This window comes from Zootoca vivipara, chromosome 14, assembly GCF_963506605.1.
Source record: "Zootoca vivipara chromosome 14, rZooViv1.1, whole genome shotgun sequence".
Taxonomy (NCBI): domain Eukaryota; kingdom Metazoa; phylum Chordata; class Lepidosauria; order Squamata; family Lacertidae; genus Zootoca; species Zootoca vivipara.
Genome location: NC_083289.1, coordinates 50,776,752 through 50,793,717, shown reverse-complemented (window position 1 = coordinate 50,793,717; position 16,966 = coordinate 50,776,752). Strand labels below are relative to the sequence as shown.

Here is a 16,966-nt window from a genome sequence, read left to right as displayed (position 1 = left end):
CAAAGAAAGCTCTTTTTGTATTGGAATATTTTCAAATAATATACTTTTAAATGGTTAAGAAATCAGTAAGGAAGGTTGAGACAGACAAACAAATTTGCAAAGCTGCTATGTAACAATCCAGGTAAGATGCTGTCTCAAATACAGCATTCCAAATAACAATACTGGAGGAAATAGAGGATCGGATTATACTTCAGAATTGGATAAAATGTTGGGGTAAATAATACCAGAAGAAACACACGGGTAGATTTGGAATAAGAAGAATAGAAAAATTGAGTCTATGACTTTAATAGAAAACTTGATAAAGCATTGGGCAGTGTGGTATGAGACTCCTTTGAGATTATCTGTGATCTGTGGAAACTGCAACAACAGGGAGAATGGAAAGGAAAAGGCAGATTTTATACATTGTATAAAATGTTTATCAAGCTATGGGAATTAGCAATTTTTAAGCAAAATAGCATTGACTTGATGGGAAAGCAAAAGAAAAGCAAAAGCGAAACCAGTTTGAGCAGGCATGGAAATGATAGGCTGTAAGCCCTTGCCTTTCTGCAAGGGCAAGGGAACTTTTTCAGCCTGAGGACCATATTTCTTTCTGAGAAACCTTCTGGGAGCCACATGGCCGTGGTAAGAGGGGGCAAAGGCAAAAGTGAGTGGAGCAAGAGACTTAATTTTCACCTTTGTACAGTACCCTAGTGTTCTAAACATGCTCACACATCACTCTATACCCCCCACTCAGGCAAGCAAGAGGCATTAGCGATTAGAGTTCAAGGACACATTCAAGTCAGGCAAACATTGACGTGGAGTTTGAATTAGGGTCATTGAGGGGCCATGGTCTGGAGAGAGATGGTGCGGCCTTGGAGGCTTTCCAGGCTTGAGGTTCCCCATCCTTGCTTTACTGTCATGTTCAAATTGATTTATGAATTTTATGTTAGTTTAGCTCACCGTCACTGTACATAAGTAAGGATGCATGTATAAGATCCAGAATTTTAAAGCTCATGGCAAGTAATGCTTTTTTCAATATATATCATAACACTGGATAATTATATGTAATTATGTGTAATCTTCTCTTTTGCATTCATAATATTTGAATTCAATGAAATAAAAAAATGTATTTTTTTTAATTCATATAATCACAACAATGGCAGTAAAAACTACAGCCAGCAAGAATAACATTGTTAAAATCATTTCCAGCCAGTGAAACAATGGGATAATAAATACAGTCATACCTCGGTTTAAATACACTTCGGTTTGAGTACTTTCCACGGACCCTTCTGGAACGGATTAATCCACTTTCCATTACTTTCAATGGGAAAGTACGCTTCAGGTTAAGTACGCTTCAGGTTAAGTATGGACTTCCAGAACCAATTACACTCATACCTCGGGTTAAGTACACTTCAGGTTGAGTACAGTACTCTGTGGACTGTCTGTAATGGATTAATCCACTTTCCATTACTTTCAGTGGGAAAGTTCGCTTTAGGTTAAGTACACTTCAGGTTAAGTACAGACTTCTGGAACCAATTGTGCACTTAAACCGAGGTACCACTGTAGTACAATAATTTAACCAGTGTGTCTGTTAATGTAGTTTTTAAAGTTTGTTTTCTCGTTTGGTTAGCCATGTATTCTAGCTTTTTCTTCATCATTTCCTGTTGTGTGTTACTTTAACTTCCCCTCTCTGCATCGGTCAAGCAATACATTGAAAGCATTGCATCTTCCAATGTAACCTTTCTGATACTGTCTTTCGAATACTGATGACATATTCCTAGTTTAGCTGTTCAGATGAACCATTCAGTCACTTCAGAGCTCCACTGCTTATGAATTGCCTTGTCCTACAGGAGCCAGAGGGACGCGGATGACGCTGTGGGTTAAACCACAGAGCCTAGGATTTGCTGATCAGAAGGTTGGTGGTTCGAATCCCCGCAACGGGGTGAGCTCCTGTTGCTCGGTCCCAGCTTCTGCCAACCTAGCAGTTTGAAAGCACGAAGTGCAAGTAGATAAATAGGTACCGCTCCAGCAGGAAAGTAAAAGGCATTTTTGTGTGCTGCTCTGGTTCGCCAGAAGCGGCTTAGTCATGCTGGCCACATGACCCAGAAGCTATATGCCGGCTTCCTCGGCCAATAAAGCGAGATGAGTGCTGCAACCCCAGTCGTTTGGGACTGGACTTAACTGTCAGGGGTCCTTTACCTTTACCTTTTATGGCTCATGGAGCCTCTGTTTGACCCTTGGGGCTTTCTTCAGGCAGTCCCTTCCCAATCTGCTGGCCTTGTGTCACACTGTTCTTGCTGCTTTCAGTATAACTTGAGTTGCATCTTCAGAGCCGTCCAAGAAGATACAATCAGTTTCACCCTTCTGACAAAAATATTCAAATTCCTGCTCCTGGGATTTAATAACTTTTTCTTGGGCCTTCTAGACTAATGGTCAGGGTTCCCTTTACCTTTACCTTTATAGGAGCCAGAAGTTATTGTAAGGCAATTCATTCCTTTTCTGCACTCAGCATAGACTCAGAAAGGCAAAAGAAACAGCTGGCAATTAACTGCACAGCATCTGCATATGAAAACCGTTTGCATTTCATTAGTAGTAATTGGTGTATCCCATCAATGCATGTGGTGATTCTACAATTTTAAAGCGAACCAAATCTCTTCTTTGAAAGTTTCCAGTTTAAAAACTTGAGACATGCTGAACAATGTGTGTAAGGGGAAGGGCTTATAGAGAACAGCACCCCCTCATCAGGTCGAGCTCTTCGCAGAGCAGCAAGTCCAGTAGCAGATCGGATTATAGGAATCAGGAAGTAGAGAGGGAGGGGAGAGGCTCTGGTAGCATGCGAGAGCCTCAACACTGAGTAGAAAAGGAAGCAGCTGGGAAGGAAATGACGGGATTGGCCACTGGAGAGCAGTCAGAAGGACGGCCCTTCCCTCCGACACCTGAATTGAGGCGCACGGCACCCCGTAGGGCGAGAGGGAGGCGCTTTGGGGTTCCCAAGCTGATATGTTGGGCGCGAAACAGGAAGAAGCCATTGCAAGGTTCTTACTCGGACTAAGCAGACACGTTTTCCAGACTCTTTGCACTGTAAATAATATGCACAATAAAAACACCTTAAAGACAAGGGGGTGTGGAGCGTCGTTACTCAAGAGTAGCCACAAGAACCTCTGACAATCACCATTTTGTTCCTTTTTTTTGTTCCACATGCACAAATATTCTTAGGACCGCATCTTGAATTTTGGTCCATGAGTTTGCCCCATGCAGAACGTTAGCTGCCTTTTTATGCTCTCCTAACCTGTGTAAAAAGCGGAGGTTTCCCATTGAAAGTGGAATTATTACCTGAAGGTCTGCATCTGGTGTAGAGGTTTCAGCGTGTGAAGTGACCTCACTGGGAAGACATTGGTGATAGTCAGCTCAGCTCAGGAGTTCTTTTGAATACCACCTGATATTTTTCTTGACTTGGTCAACAATTGGGTCTAACCTTCCATCTTCCAACTCCTCGAAAGATTCCATTAACGGTGTCTCCGAAAATCTGTACACATCACTTGGGAAGACAGGCGAACTAATATCAGTGTACAGTACTGGAAGAAGCAAAGATCACCAGTGTTGAAGCAATGATTCTTCAACATCAACTTCGTTGGACTGGTCATGTACGGATGCCTGATGATCGTCTTCCAAAGCAACTACTCTATTCCGAACTTAAAAATGGAAAGCGTAATGCTGGTGGTCAACAAAAGAGGTTTAAAGACTGTCTCAAGGCAAATCTAAAAAAATGTAGTATAAACACTGACAACTGGGAAACACTGGCCTGCGAGCGCTCCAGTTGGAGAACAGCCTTTACCAAAGGTGTCATGGGCTTTGAAGAAACTCGATCTCAGGACACAAGGGAGAAACGTGCTAAGAGGAAGGCACACTTGGCAAACCCTCACCGTGATCAACTCCCGCCCGGAAACCAATGTCCCCACTGTGGAAGGACATGTGGATCCAGAATTGGCCTCCACAGTCACTTACGGACCCATTGTTAAAACCGTGTTTATGGAAGACAATCTTACTCGGCTACGAGTAATCGCCAAAGAAGAAGAACCTTCCTGAGAATTTTATATGAAAAGCAGTATGCCCCACAAGGAGGTACACCTCCTCCCAACTTACTTTATTTATTTATTTTACTTGTGATGACCCTCCCTCAGTTTTCAGTTAGGTGTGTCTAACTACATGTGTTCCTCCTTGTCTCCTTTCTCCCATCTTGGCATGATTCAGTGCTCAAGCAGTTAATGATTTTGCATTAGCACTCTAAGGAGCTCTGAAAAGACTGGGCAGGATTCACCTAACCGGCCCTGTTCATGAAAGCCCTGTGCAAGGACTTCTGCTTGTGCAATGGACTCCCCCCTCGTTTCCCCACCCTCCTAATATTCTTAAGAGGGTCTCTTATCCAGAGTAGCTGGAAGTGGGGAGGCAGAAAAAGGTCCTCCTTTCCTTCTACTCTGCAGTTTTAATCTGAAATCTTAGGCGCAGTACTGCGCCCAGAGATCAGAAACTGCTCGTGCTAATGAAATCCCCTGTTGCAAAATGCACCTAGAACAATGAGAGTTTTAAACAATGCATTCTGGGTAGCAGATAAAAGATTTCTGGTTGAGACTTTTGGTGTGTGTGTACAGATTTAGTCTTGCACACCTGTCTGTAGAATTTTTTTATTAGGTTTTTTTCTCTTTTGCTTCTATTACCAGTTCTTCAGCTGGTAGGTTGTGATCCTAATTTGACTGAACTCAGGAGATTTGACTGAACTCAAGGTGGATTGCGCTTGTAACAGAACATCACTATAAAAAGAGTGAGAAGGAGAATTAGCAGGAGAATGCTTGATGTCTGCAGTTTTGAAAATTGTTATAGTCCAATGTTGGAACTAAAGGTTGAAGACCTTGCTAGTCTAGATGTGTCCTGACATTCACTTTGCAATGCAAACAGTGTTAATCTCCATCTTACTTATTTGTTGAGCCTTCCAGAATTAGTTGCAGCCCTCCAATGTTGCCATTCTAGTCACAACTTCTTAATTTTCTTTGCTTATGCTCTCTTTTAACTCACCCTCTTTTTGAGCTGCAGATTTGACTTCGGTGTAATGAATGGGAGGGTGTCAGTTTCTCAGTTTCATGTTTGTGATGCTGCTCCATAAATGTGTTAAGAAATTAATTTGGAGTTTACTTTAGCATCCTTCTTTCAGGGATTTATGCTTCAGAGCTCAAGGGCAAGACTGTTCTCCCAAAGGGATGATGGTTAGGAATTACTGATGAGAACTGAATATGAACTTTTGTTTTGTCTCCTGATTTGGTTCTAGAGATTTGGAGGAACAACGAGAGACAAGAAAAGCCCTCTCAGTAGCTCTGGACCCTAGTTGTCACCCTCTGATTTCTATGTTGTTTACTTCTGTAAATCCTTAGGAAACCTTCGTGCTCTGTAACTTGTGTTGGCCTACCATTGCATTTCACTTTCTAAGGCCAGCAATTCCATCTTCAATTGCCCAATGTCATAATCAAAGTAGAGGCATTCCATATTTTCCATCAAGAAAAGGTAGAAAAGAAAATGGCCACAGGGGCAAGCATCAACTTGTAGTTAGAGGATAATTAGGTTTTTTTTAATAGAAAAAATGTTCTTAGGGTGACTGAACAAATTGGGTACTTACTTGATTTCTTTAAACTTGTTATATGTTACTTTTCAAGCTGGCATGTGTTGACTTTCTAGTTGTGCTTGAATGTTTATGTTGCCTCTTCTCTAGGATGTTCAGTCTCCTTATTTTTGTTTACTTCAAGCCTTAGTTATCTCTGTGTTGCACAACTTATAAAGAGGTTAGGACAAAATTGTTCTAAATGAAGGCTGGCTAGGGGAGGACTCCTTTTGAAATATTCCTCTTCCCCCCTGCAGATTAAAGGCTTTCAGCTTTATTTCTTTTCATCTGTCCTACTTTATAAATGAGTTTTCTGCAGGACATCCAGGTGCTTGAACTGGCATTTAATCACATTTTGGTTGCTGTGGTTTCTGGCTGAAATGTAAGCACACATTATTCTCTGTAAAGGAAAAGCTGAAAGGCATCTCAGGAACAGAAGGAATACATCAAATGGCCGAATAATGGGTAGACAGGTTTCAGCAAAGAATCCAGAGCCTAAGAAGGTCGTCTTGGCTGTCCAACAAATCTTTCAAAGTGTGAAAATCCTCTCAAGGCAAATCTTCAGCATAAGTATGTCTTTTAAAAAAAGGCTTAAAAGTCATGTTGCTGGCAAACATTCCAGTATCCCTAGGAAATCCATCCCACCTTTGTGTGGCATGTGTACAACATGGAAGGCAAGATTAATTGCTTTACTAATGGCATTTCCATGCATACCTGTTGCAGCTAGAGCAGCTTTTCAGATGGAGTTGACAATGTGCCCAGTTTTTCGATTGTTGCAAGCAGATATCCCATTGCTTGCTTTCTTGTACGTGACTCAGTCAGTGAGATGAAGGTAGCTAGTTTTGCTTGGTCTGTATATTTCGGGTGGTCCAAGCTAGCCAGCCAGCCAGCCTGCCTGCCTACCTTTATATGCTGCTTGATTGTAGAAAAAAACCTCAAAAGTGGTTGGGATGCTTGAATCATCAAACCCATAAATATGGGCAGCAAAGCAAATGCAAACTGCACAATGTGCTCTTGACTTGAATTATTTTAGTCTGATGCAGGTGCCAATGGTGAGAGTGCAAAAAAGGCGTGCTTGTTTGCCAGAAAGCGGCAAGGTGCAACTGCACTCATTCTTTTTCAGAACCACAAGTCTGCACCATTAAGCCTTGAATAATGTGGGTGTTAAGCCATACAATTCAGTTGACAACTGAAGTTATAACTAGTAGCCTCTTTTCACTTCAAATAGACTCCCCACAAGCCTTGCAGCATATATCACAATCCCTGTCTTTTGTTCCTTAAATGGCTTATCTGATACACCTAGAGACTGTCTCATAAGAACGTAAGAAGAAGCTGCTTGATAAAGCCAGTGGTTTATCTAATTCAGCATGTTGTTCTTGCAGTGGCCAACCAGATACCTGTGGGAAACCCACTAGTAGGGTTTGAACACAAAAGTACTCTTCTCTCCTGTGGTTTCTAGCAGTCTCCTCACATATCCTTGACAATTTCTGAAAACTACTGAGGGCATTCTCTTACTGTGATACCTCTTATGCAACAAGTTCAGGCAAGGCACTCAAAAAAGCATTTTTGATGCTCTGTTCCCCCTGTTATGAAGCTTGGTCCAAACTCAGACTTGCCCAGTTCAGATCCTGATTACTACAGTGCTTTCATAATACAAAACCAACCTTTTTCAGTTGCCTTAATGCTCATGGTTAAATCAGGAGAGTGAAATTTCAGTTAATTTCATAATTTTAATCTGTTATGCTAAAGCTGTATACAGTGGTACCTCTGGTTATGAACACTTCAGGTTACAAGCTCCGCTAACTCGAAAGTAGCTGCTCCTGTTTGCGAGCTTTGCCCCAGGATGTGAACGGAAATTGTGTGCCTCTGGCGTGTGCACAGTGGGAAGCCTGTTAGCGAAAGTGCACCTCAGGATAAGAACGGTTTCAGTTTAAGAACGGACCTCCGGAACGAATAAGTTTGTAACCAGAGGTACCACTGTATATATTTTTTATTACCTGGCCTGGACCATCAAGATGTCATTCCATTCACTTTTGCTAGCAAGTATGTTGAGGGACGAGGGATGAGGGATGCAGGTGGCGCTGTGGGTTAAACCACAGAGCCTAGGGCTTGCTGATCAGAAGGTTGGTGGTTCGAATCCTTGCGATGGGGTGAGCTCCCGTTGCTCGGTCCCAGCTCCTGCCAACCTAGCAGTTCGAAAGCACATCAAAGTGCAAGTAGATAAATAGGTACCGCTCCAAGCGGGAAGGTAAACAGAGGTAGAGTAGCCCGTTTCCATGTGCTGCTCTGGTTTGCCAGAAGCGGCTTAGTCATGCTGGCCACATGACCTGAAAGCTGTACGCCGGCTCCCTCGGCCAATAACGTGAGATGAGCGCCGCAACCCCAGAGTCGGTCACAACTGGACCTAATGGTCAGGGGTCCCTTTACCTTTTATGTTGGGGAAGGGAACCTGAAGCACTCCAGAAGATGTTGGACTACAATTTCTATCAACATTGTTCATCAATCATGGTGGCTGGGACTGTTGGGTATTGTAGTGTAATAGCATCTAGAGGGCCATAGGCTCCTTATTCATGCTCTACAACAGGCGTCAGCAACCTTTTTCAGCTGTGGGCCGGTCCACCGTCCCTCAGACCATGTGGTGGGCTGGACTATATTTTGAAAAAAAATATGAACGAATTCCTATGCTCCACAAATAATCCAGAGATGCATTTTAAATAAAAGCACACATTCTACTCATGTAAAAACACCAGGCAGGCCCCACAAATAACCCAGAGGTGCATTTTTTAAATAAAAAGACACATTCTACTCATGTAAAAACACGCTGATTCCTGGAACGTCCGTGGGCCGGATTGAGAAGGCGATTGGGCCGCATCCGGCCCACAGGCCTTAGGTGTCCTACCCCTGCTCTACAACATGCTGCTCTAGATGACCACACAGGTTTGGCCAGTGGGAACTCTGGAATTACTATTCTATACATTCCTGATTGTGCTTGATGCTGATTCCTTTTAGCAGCATAAAGATGTTGTAAATTCACCTTTTAATGGAATGTGACTGCTGTGCTTGCTACTCTGCCCTGTGTTAATTGCGCTGACTCTGGAAACAAAGAGATCCTGGCTAATTGTAAGGTTTTGCTTATAGGTTTTTGTTTGCTCCTGAACTGCAAACAGATTTGCTTCCTCTGTGGACAGTGAGGTGCTTGATTGATCTGCTAGTTGCAGGGACACACAACCGAGGGAATCTATTGATTGTACACAGCCAGCTGAACCTATTCTGTAATGCATTTAATTGTCCTTCATCAGAATGCATGTTACCTTGCCTGTTTTCTGTTTAGGAGGGGATTTTTTTCTTTATTGTTGATGCAAATCTAATGTCTGAGAGTAGTCATTCTCACTAACCCAGAGAAAATGTAGGAATTTTATTCTCTAGAAAGCAATTTAAAGACTTCTCTCTTACGCAAGAGGATTTATTTTTTTAACCAAACATAACTATGCTTTGCATGTTGTTGTTGTTTAGTCGTTTAGTCGTGTCCGACTCTTCGTGACCCCATGGACCATGGCACGCCAGGCACTCCTGTCTTCCACTGCCTCCCGCAGTTTGGTCAAACTCATGTTCGTAGCTTCGAGAACACTGTCCAACCATCTCGTCCTCTGTCGTCCCCTTCTCCTAGTGCCCTCCATCTTTCCCAACATCAAGGTCTTTTCCAAAGATTCTTCTCTTCTCATGAGGTGGCCAAAGTATTGGAGCCTCAGCTTCACGATCTGTCCTTCCAGGGAGCACTTAGGGCTGATTTCCTTAAGAATGGATAGGTTTGATCTTCTTGCAGTCCATGGGACTCTCAAGAGTCTCCTCCAGCACCATAATTCAAAAGCATCAATTCTTCGGCGATCAGCCTTCTTTATGGTCCAGCTCTCACTTCCATACATCACTACTGGGAAAACCATAGCTTTAACTATACGGACCTTTGTAGGCAAGGTGATGTCTCTGCTTTTTAAGATGCTGTCTAGGTTTGTCATTGCTTTTCTCCCAAGAAGCAGGCGTCTTTTAATTTCGTGACTGCTGTCACCATCTGCAGTGATCAAGGAGCCCAAGAAAGTAAAATCTCTCACTGCCTCCATTTCTTCCCCTTCTATTTGCCAGGAGGTGATAGGACCAGTGGCCATGATCTTGGTTTTTTTGATGTTGAGCTTCAGACCATATTTTGCGCTCTCCTCTTTCACCCTCATTAAAAGGTTCTTTAATTCCTCCTCACTTTCTGCCATCAAGGTTGTGTCATCTGCATATCTGAGGTTGTTGGTATTTCTTCCGGCAATCTTAATTCCTGCTTGGGATTCATCTAGTCCAGCCTTTCGCATGATGAATTCTGCATATAAGTTAAATAAGCAGGGAGACAATATACAACCTTGTCGTACTCCTTTCCCAATTTTGAACCAATCAGTTGTTCCATATCCAGTTCTAACTGTAGCTTCTTGTCCCACATAGAGATTTCTCAGGAGACAGGTGAGGTGATCAGGCACTCCCATTTCTTTAAGAACTTGCCATAGTTTGCTGTGGTCGACACAGTCAAAGGCTTTTGCATAGTCAATGAAGCAGAAGTAGACGTTTTTCTGGAACTCTCTAGCTTTCTCCATAATCCAGCGCATGTTTGCTATTTGGTCTCTGGTTCCTCTGCCCCTTCGAAATCCAGCTTGCACTTCTGGGAGTTCTCGGTCCACATACTGCCTAAGCCTGCCTTGTAGAATTTTAAGCATAACCTTGCTAGCGTGTGAAATGAGCGCAATTGTGCGGTAGTTGGAGCATTCTTTGGCATTGCCCTTCTTTGGAATTGGGATGTAGACTGATCTTCTCCAATCCTCTGGCCATTGCTGAGTTTTCCAAACTTGCTGGCATATTGGGTGTAGCACCTTAACAGTATCATCTTTTAAAATTTTAAATAGTTCAGCTGGAATATCATCACTTCCACTGGCCTTGTTATTAGCAATGCTTTCTAAGGCCCATTTGACTTCACTCTCCAAGATGTCTGGCTCAAGGTCAGCAACCATACTACCTGAGGTGTACGAGACCTCCATATCTTTCTGGTATAATTCCTCTGTGTATTCTTGCCACCTCTTCTTGATGTCTTCTGCTTCTGTTAGGTCCTTACCACTTTTGTCCTTGATTATGGTAATATTTGTACGAAATGTTCCTTTCATATCTCCAATTTTCTTGAACAGATCTCTGGTTTTCCCCATTCTATTGTTTTCCTCTATTTCTTTGCATTGCTCATTTAAGAAGACCCTCTTGTCTCTCCTTGCTGTTTTTTGGAAATCTGCATTCAGTTTCCTGTATCTTTCCCTATCTCCCTTGCATTTTGCTTGCCTCCTCTTCTCCGCTATTTGTAAGGCCTCGTTGGACAGCCATTTTGCTTTCTTGCATTTCCTTTTCCTTGGGATGGTTTTCATTGCTGCCTCCTGTATAATGTTACGAGCCTCCATCCATAGTTCTTCAGGCATTCTGTCCACCAAATCTAAATCCTTAAACCTGTTCCTCACTTCCACTGTGTATTCATAAGGGATTTGATTTAGATTGTATCTTACTGGCCCAGTGGTTTTTCCTACTTTCTTCAGTTTAAGCTGGAATTTTGCTATAAGAAGCTGATGATCTGAGTTACAGTCAGCTCCAGGTCTTGTTTTTGCTGACTGTATAGAGCTTCTCCATCTTTGGCTGCAGAGAATATAATCAATCTGATTTCGATGCTGCCCATTTGGTGATATCCATGTGTAGAGTCGTCTCTTGTGTTGTTGGAAGAGAGTGTTTGTGATGACCAGCTTGTTCTCTTGACAGAACTCTATTAGCCTTTGCCCTGCTTCATTTTGAACTCCAAGGCCAAACTTGCCAGTTGTTCCTTTTATCTCTTGATTCCCTACTTTAGCATTCCAATCCCCTGTAATGAGAAGAACATCCTTCTTTGGTGTCATTTCTAGAAGGTGTTGTAAGTCTTCATAGAACTGGTCAATTTCACTTTCTTCAGCACCGGTAGTTGGTGCATAAACTTGGATTACTGTGATGTTAAAAGGTCTGCCTTGGATTTGTATTGAGATCATTCTGTCATTTTTGAGATTGCATCCCATTACAGCTTTTGCCACTCTTTTGTTGACTATGAGGGCCACTCCATTTCTTCTACGGGATTCTTGCCCACAGTAGTAGATATGATAGTCACCCGAACTGAATTCACCCATTCCCTTCCATTTTAGTTCACTGATGCCCAGGATGTCAATATTTATTCTTGCCATCTCATTTTTCACCACATCCAGCTTACCATTATCCATGGTTCTTACATTCCAGGTTCCTATGCAATATTTTTCTTTACAGCATCGGACTTTCCTTTCGCTTCCAGGCATATCCGCAACTGAGCGACCTTTCTGCTTTGGCCCAGCCGCTTCATCAGCTCTGAATCTACTTGTGCTTGTTCTCCGCTCTTCCTCAGTAGCATGTTGGACGCCTTCCGACCTGAGGGGCTCATCTTCCAGCGTCATAACTTTTATATGCCTGTTGTCTTTGTCCATAGAGTTTTCTTGGCAGGGATACTGGAGTGGCTTGCCAATTCCTTCTCCAGGTGGATCACGTTTGGTCAAAACATAACTTCTCTAAGTTATTTAAGCCCCTTCGCCACGACAAGGCAGTGATCCATGAAGGGGATGCTTTGCATACCATTTTAAAAATTGGCTCTTGGGGATTGAGCAGGGTGGATTTGATTTAAATCAAACTGATTTAAATCACGATTTAAATCACGATTTAAATCACTAGTCAGTAAGGCTTGATTTAAATCATAGTTTTCTACATAAAGACTAATTCTTGCTGGTATAACTTTAATATGCAAGTAGATGAAGATTTTTAGAATAACAACTTTTCATATTAGTTTTTTTATCCCCAGTTTAATGGGATATTCATATTTGGACAACTTTACTGTTGTACTTAGGAAGGAGAAAAAAAAACATTACCTTAATAATAACAATTTAAATAGATTTATTCAACTGAAACAATAACATTACAGCATATGTTATTTGCTTAAACAAACATCCATGTTTGTTAACTAATTTGGCTAAACAAAAACAATATATATATATATATTAAGAAACTTAGACTGTCAGCCCAGCCTACACATGAAAAACTTAAATACTGTTCACTCCAAACAATCAGAAAAATATTGTTTCTATTCTATTCACTGAACTTCTTGAAACTTAGCACTGAAGGGGTTGTTTCTGTATTCATAGGTTTGTAGAACAATAGGATTAAGGTCTTTTTCTCAACTCTGTTCATGTTATAACATTTTTGCTGTGAAGAAGAGGCATGTGATCTCTGTTGAGTCAAATTCAGTTTTGAGAACTGCAAAAGTAAACCAAGCACCTGTGATAATATCTTGTAGGCAGAGAAACTGCCCAATAATCTTACAAAAACCTCTGGAAGAGCATGACATTTTGAATGGATTAATGAAATTCATTTACCCAAAAAATTAAACATATACAACCTTATTCTACATAATTAAAAAACTAATCTTTATTTCATGATGGAATAACCTTTGGATGGTAATATGTTTTCCTCAAAAAGCATTTTATTAAAAAAAATCAATTTAAATCAAAAAAATCGATTTAAATCAAAAAAATCTGATTTAAATCCAAAAAATCCGATTTTTTTGATTTTTTTAAAAAAATCATTGATTTTTATCCACCCTGGGATTGAGACTTTCTCCCTCTCAGCAGCCAGCTTTATTATTACAACTAAAACAAAAGTTGAATAAACCTAGTCCTAGAGAGGTGCTTCTTCTGCAAACAATTCTTTTTTTTAATCGACATTAAAAAATCTAAGCGGTGTATAATACACACTAAATTGTAATATATGAGCATGGTATATCATTAAGTACATCATAAGAAGATTTACACTCACATGCAAGAACAGAGGTATTAGAGTTAGTTTGATGATACCAGGGTCTGCCACCCCTGTTCACTCCACTTTCCAAGTTCACCTGCCCACCACACTCCACAGCCCCTTGCCTTCCCCATCCTTTCACAGTGCCTTCAACTCCCATCTCCACCCCCTCTTCAACCCCGTGCCTCATCTTCCTCTCGCACATTCCGCCAAATGTTTCCCCTCTCCTCACTGCTCATTCCAACTCCCTTCCTTTACATCTTACATGAAACCTTCTGTCCTTTGCTTCAGCAGTCAGGCTGGGAAAGAGAAGGTTGGGTCAGTGTGGATGGGCAGGAATGAGTTCAGGCCCTGCTGCCACCACTGCAAGAAGCTAGAGAAGGAAGGCTGCATTTCCCCCTGCGGTGTGGCAGCAATGGGAAGAGTGGTAGAGCTGCTGTCTTCTTCCTCAGCCTCATCGACTGCTGAGGCCAAAATGGTGATGCAGTGGCAGGAGAGCAGGATGGCTACTGGGGAGCTGCCCTGGCCTGAATATTGCTCTGCAGGTTGTTTGGACTGCCCACCCGCTATGCCCCTTCTTGTTCACCTGCCTGCTGTTCTCTCATCACATTGCAGTTGGTGTGGCCATGCAAACTGCAGAAAATCATTTTTTTCTTGCTCTGTGTATATAATAAAGAAATTCTGATCTATGATTCAGTGTAATAATTGCATATCTGAACCTTTATGATGGATGCAAATGGATATGCCAACAAAATATTAAGGATGGGGTGTAATACCCTCTTATTGGCTTGCTTCTAAAATATTTATACTATTTTTATTTTATTTAACAGTCATCCAGTAACAATCACTGTCTTGGTGACAGTGTTGGGTTAACCAGTAAATTATAAGCTCTGTTAGTGTTTCCTAAACTTGGGTCTCCAGCTGTTTTTGGACTACAATTCCCAGCATCCCAACCTTTGATGCTCTCCTGCTTCCTGTTAAAGTGTTGCCTGGTGCAATTTTCCTAGAAAAAGTGGTGCCAGAACTCACCACGAACCCTCCCTTTTTCCTCTTACAATGGCAATGGAGCCCACCTGAGAGGTACCAAAATTGAGTTCTGACTGAAAAAAGGGCCTTGTACTAGAATAGTAGTTCATCCAAACCTTTGATGCTCTCCTGCTCCCTGTTAAAATGGCCTTGCCTCAAATTCCTTGCAGTTTGCCCTTTGAGCATTCGGATGACATTTGCCTTATACCAGAAGCATAAACTAGACCCTTTTCTCTTATATTGAGACACCGAGTGACCTTGATACATGTTGTTGGAAAATTTCTCTTTGGATATGCAGTTTCTGTGACAATTCCAGCAGTGGAATGGAATGAAGCAGTTTTTAGATAAGTGTCCAGTTTTTTATCTTTGAAATTCAATTCAGCTGTGAGTGTTATGGATAGATAACTTTGAAAACAAGAGGATATGTCCTTTTCCCATCTTCCCTCCAGAGGCTGTTGAACGTGTTCTTAAGACAACATACTTCTAAGCGAGCCCTTCTGCAGGACTCGAGATTTCATATTTCTGTTTAGCTTTTTGATTAAAACAACATGTCTTGCCACTGAAATATGTAAAAGAGGGATGCTTTAGTTTGTTTGAAAAAGCTGCCTGTTTTTACTTTGAAGTGTGGGTTCTGGCAGGCTGTGGCACCACTTTCAGCTCCTATAACTTTTAATGCAAGGCCACAACAGTCAAGAGCCCTCATGAAGCATGATTCCAAGAAACGTATTCCTAGCTCTTCTGCCTAATGTATTTCCTTCTCATTAAGGAATTAGGGATTGAAAGAAATGTGAGCTTGCCACTGCCACCCCTAGGCTCACGAAACAAGGAAATGCCCAGGGGAGGGGTATAGAGCACTAGCTTCTGGACATGGGCTCTTTGTGACAGGTTGCTGCTTAAGGATCTGGAGAGTCTCTGCCATTCAGAAGAAACAATACTGGGCTAGATGGCTAAAAGGTCTGACCTGGTATGAGATAACTTATATACTGGTCCAAACTCTTGTCTTCTTTGCAGAATCAAGATTCCTAGCAGTGACTCATATGAGTGGGACGTAGTTGCATTGTTGAACTGTGTGGGAGTTTGGTAGACTGGGCAACTTTAGTTTTGAGATGGACTGAATAGTATTTCAGGTAGGGGACAGGTGATAATAGGTGGCACGTTTTCCGTAATTGTGTGGATTGGAAAAAACCTCTAATCATGAGTGATTTGGTCATAACAGATCTTGGAATATCTTTGCTGAAGATGGCAAATTCTCTTCAGAAAACAAAGTAGTGTATCATAGTACTGTTTATATGGGTGAAACAGTTTCACTCTCAGACATAATGAAGATCTGATGGTTCTCTTTTAACACCCCAGTTATATGGGTTGTGACAATGGAATTTTCATGGAACTATAACATAGGGGACTTTGCCCATGGTGAGTTATAGCTCTTGCTATAAGTGCACCCTTTTTGAATTCTGTGGTTTTACATACGAAGACATAATAACAATAATTTGTTCCTTAGCAGGTCTCAAAATTAGGTAAATACAGCCTGAATGAACAACAACACATGGCATATTACACTGTGTCATTATTTATTTAACAAAAATAAAGTCAAAATGGAAAAGTTGTATGTGAAAAACTAAGTACACCTTATGATTCAATAGCTTGCAGAACCACCTTTAGCAGCAATAACATGAAGCAATTGTTTTCTATAGGACTTTATATGTCTCTCACATTGTTGTGGAGGAATTTTGGCCCATTCTTCTTTACAACTTCGCTTCAGTTCATTGAGGTTTGCTGGTCCCACATAGCATTTCAATTGGGTTGAGGTCTGGATTTTGACTGGGCCATTGCAACCCCTTGATTCTGTTCTTTTTCAGCCATTCTGTTGTAGATTCGCTGGCGTGCTTGGGATCCTTGTCCCTATTGCATGACCCAGTTTCTATATTAATCAGCCTTTAATTAACAATGAAATGGATGGAGGCTCCCCTGACTGCTGTGGTTATGTTTGATCCTCTAAAAAAGAAAAAAGCAGAAAAATAGCATTGTGCTTATGGTCTATTTACCTAGAGCAGGCATCCCCAAACTTTGGCCCTCCAGATGTTTTGGACTACAATTCCCATCTTCCCTGATCACTGGTCCTGTTAGCTAGGGATCATGGGAGTTGTAGGCCAAAACATCTGGAGGGCCGCAGTTTGGGGATGCCTGACCTAGAGAGATGCTTTTCCTTTTCCTTTTGCCCCGAGTGGCGATTTGGCTATGGAAGAATTGTTGGGAATAAAAAATACTGTAGGAGTGGAAAGCTGCCTGCTCAGCATGAGGTGATGTTTCTTTGCAAAAATACCACCTAGTTACAAGAAATGTAAGATTTCTACCTTTTAGTATGGGGAAATACATGGTTGTTCGTTGTCAACTACTTAGCAATCTTCAGAG

The 16,966-nt window shown here is 41.7% G+C and overlaps 2 protein-coding genes across 2 annotated transcripts in view; both read left to right on the top strand.

Annotated features, from left to right (window-relative positions):
• MAD1L1 (mitotic arrest deficient 1 like 1) overlaps positions 1–16,966 on the top strand; it is a 492,750-nt gene that overhangs the window by 100,950 nt on the left and 374,834 nt on the right. The gene's annotated exons all lie outside the window — the stretch shown is intronic.
• SNX8 (sorting nexin 8) overlaps positions 1–16,966 on the top strand; it is a 238,329-nt gene that overhangs the window by 157,241 nt on the left and 64,122 nt on the right. The gene's annotated exons all lie outside the window — the stretch shown is intronic.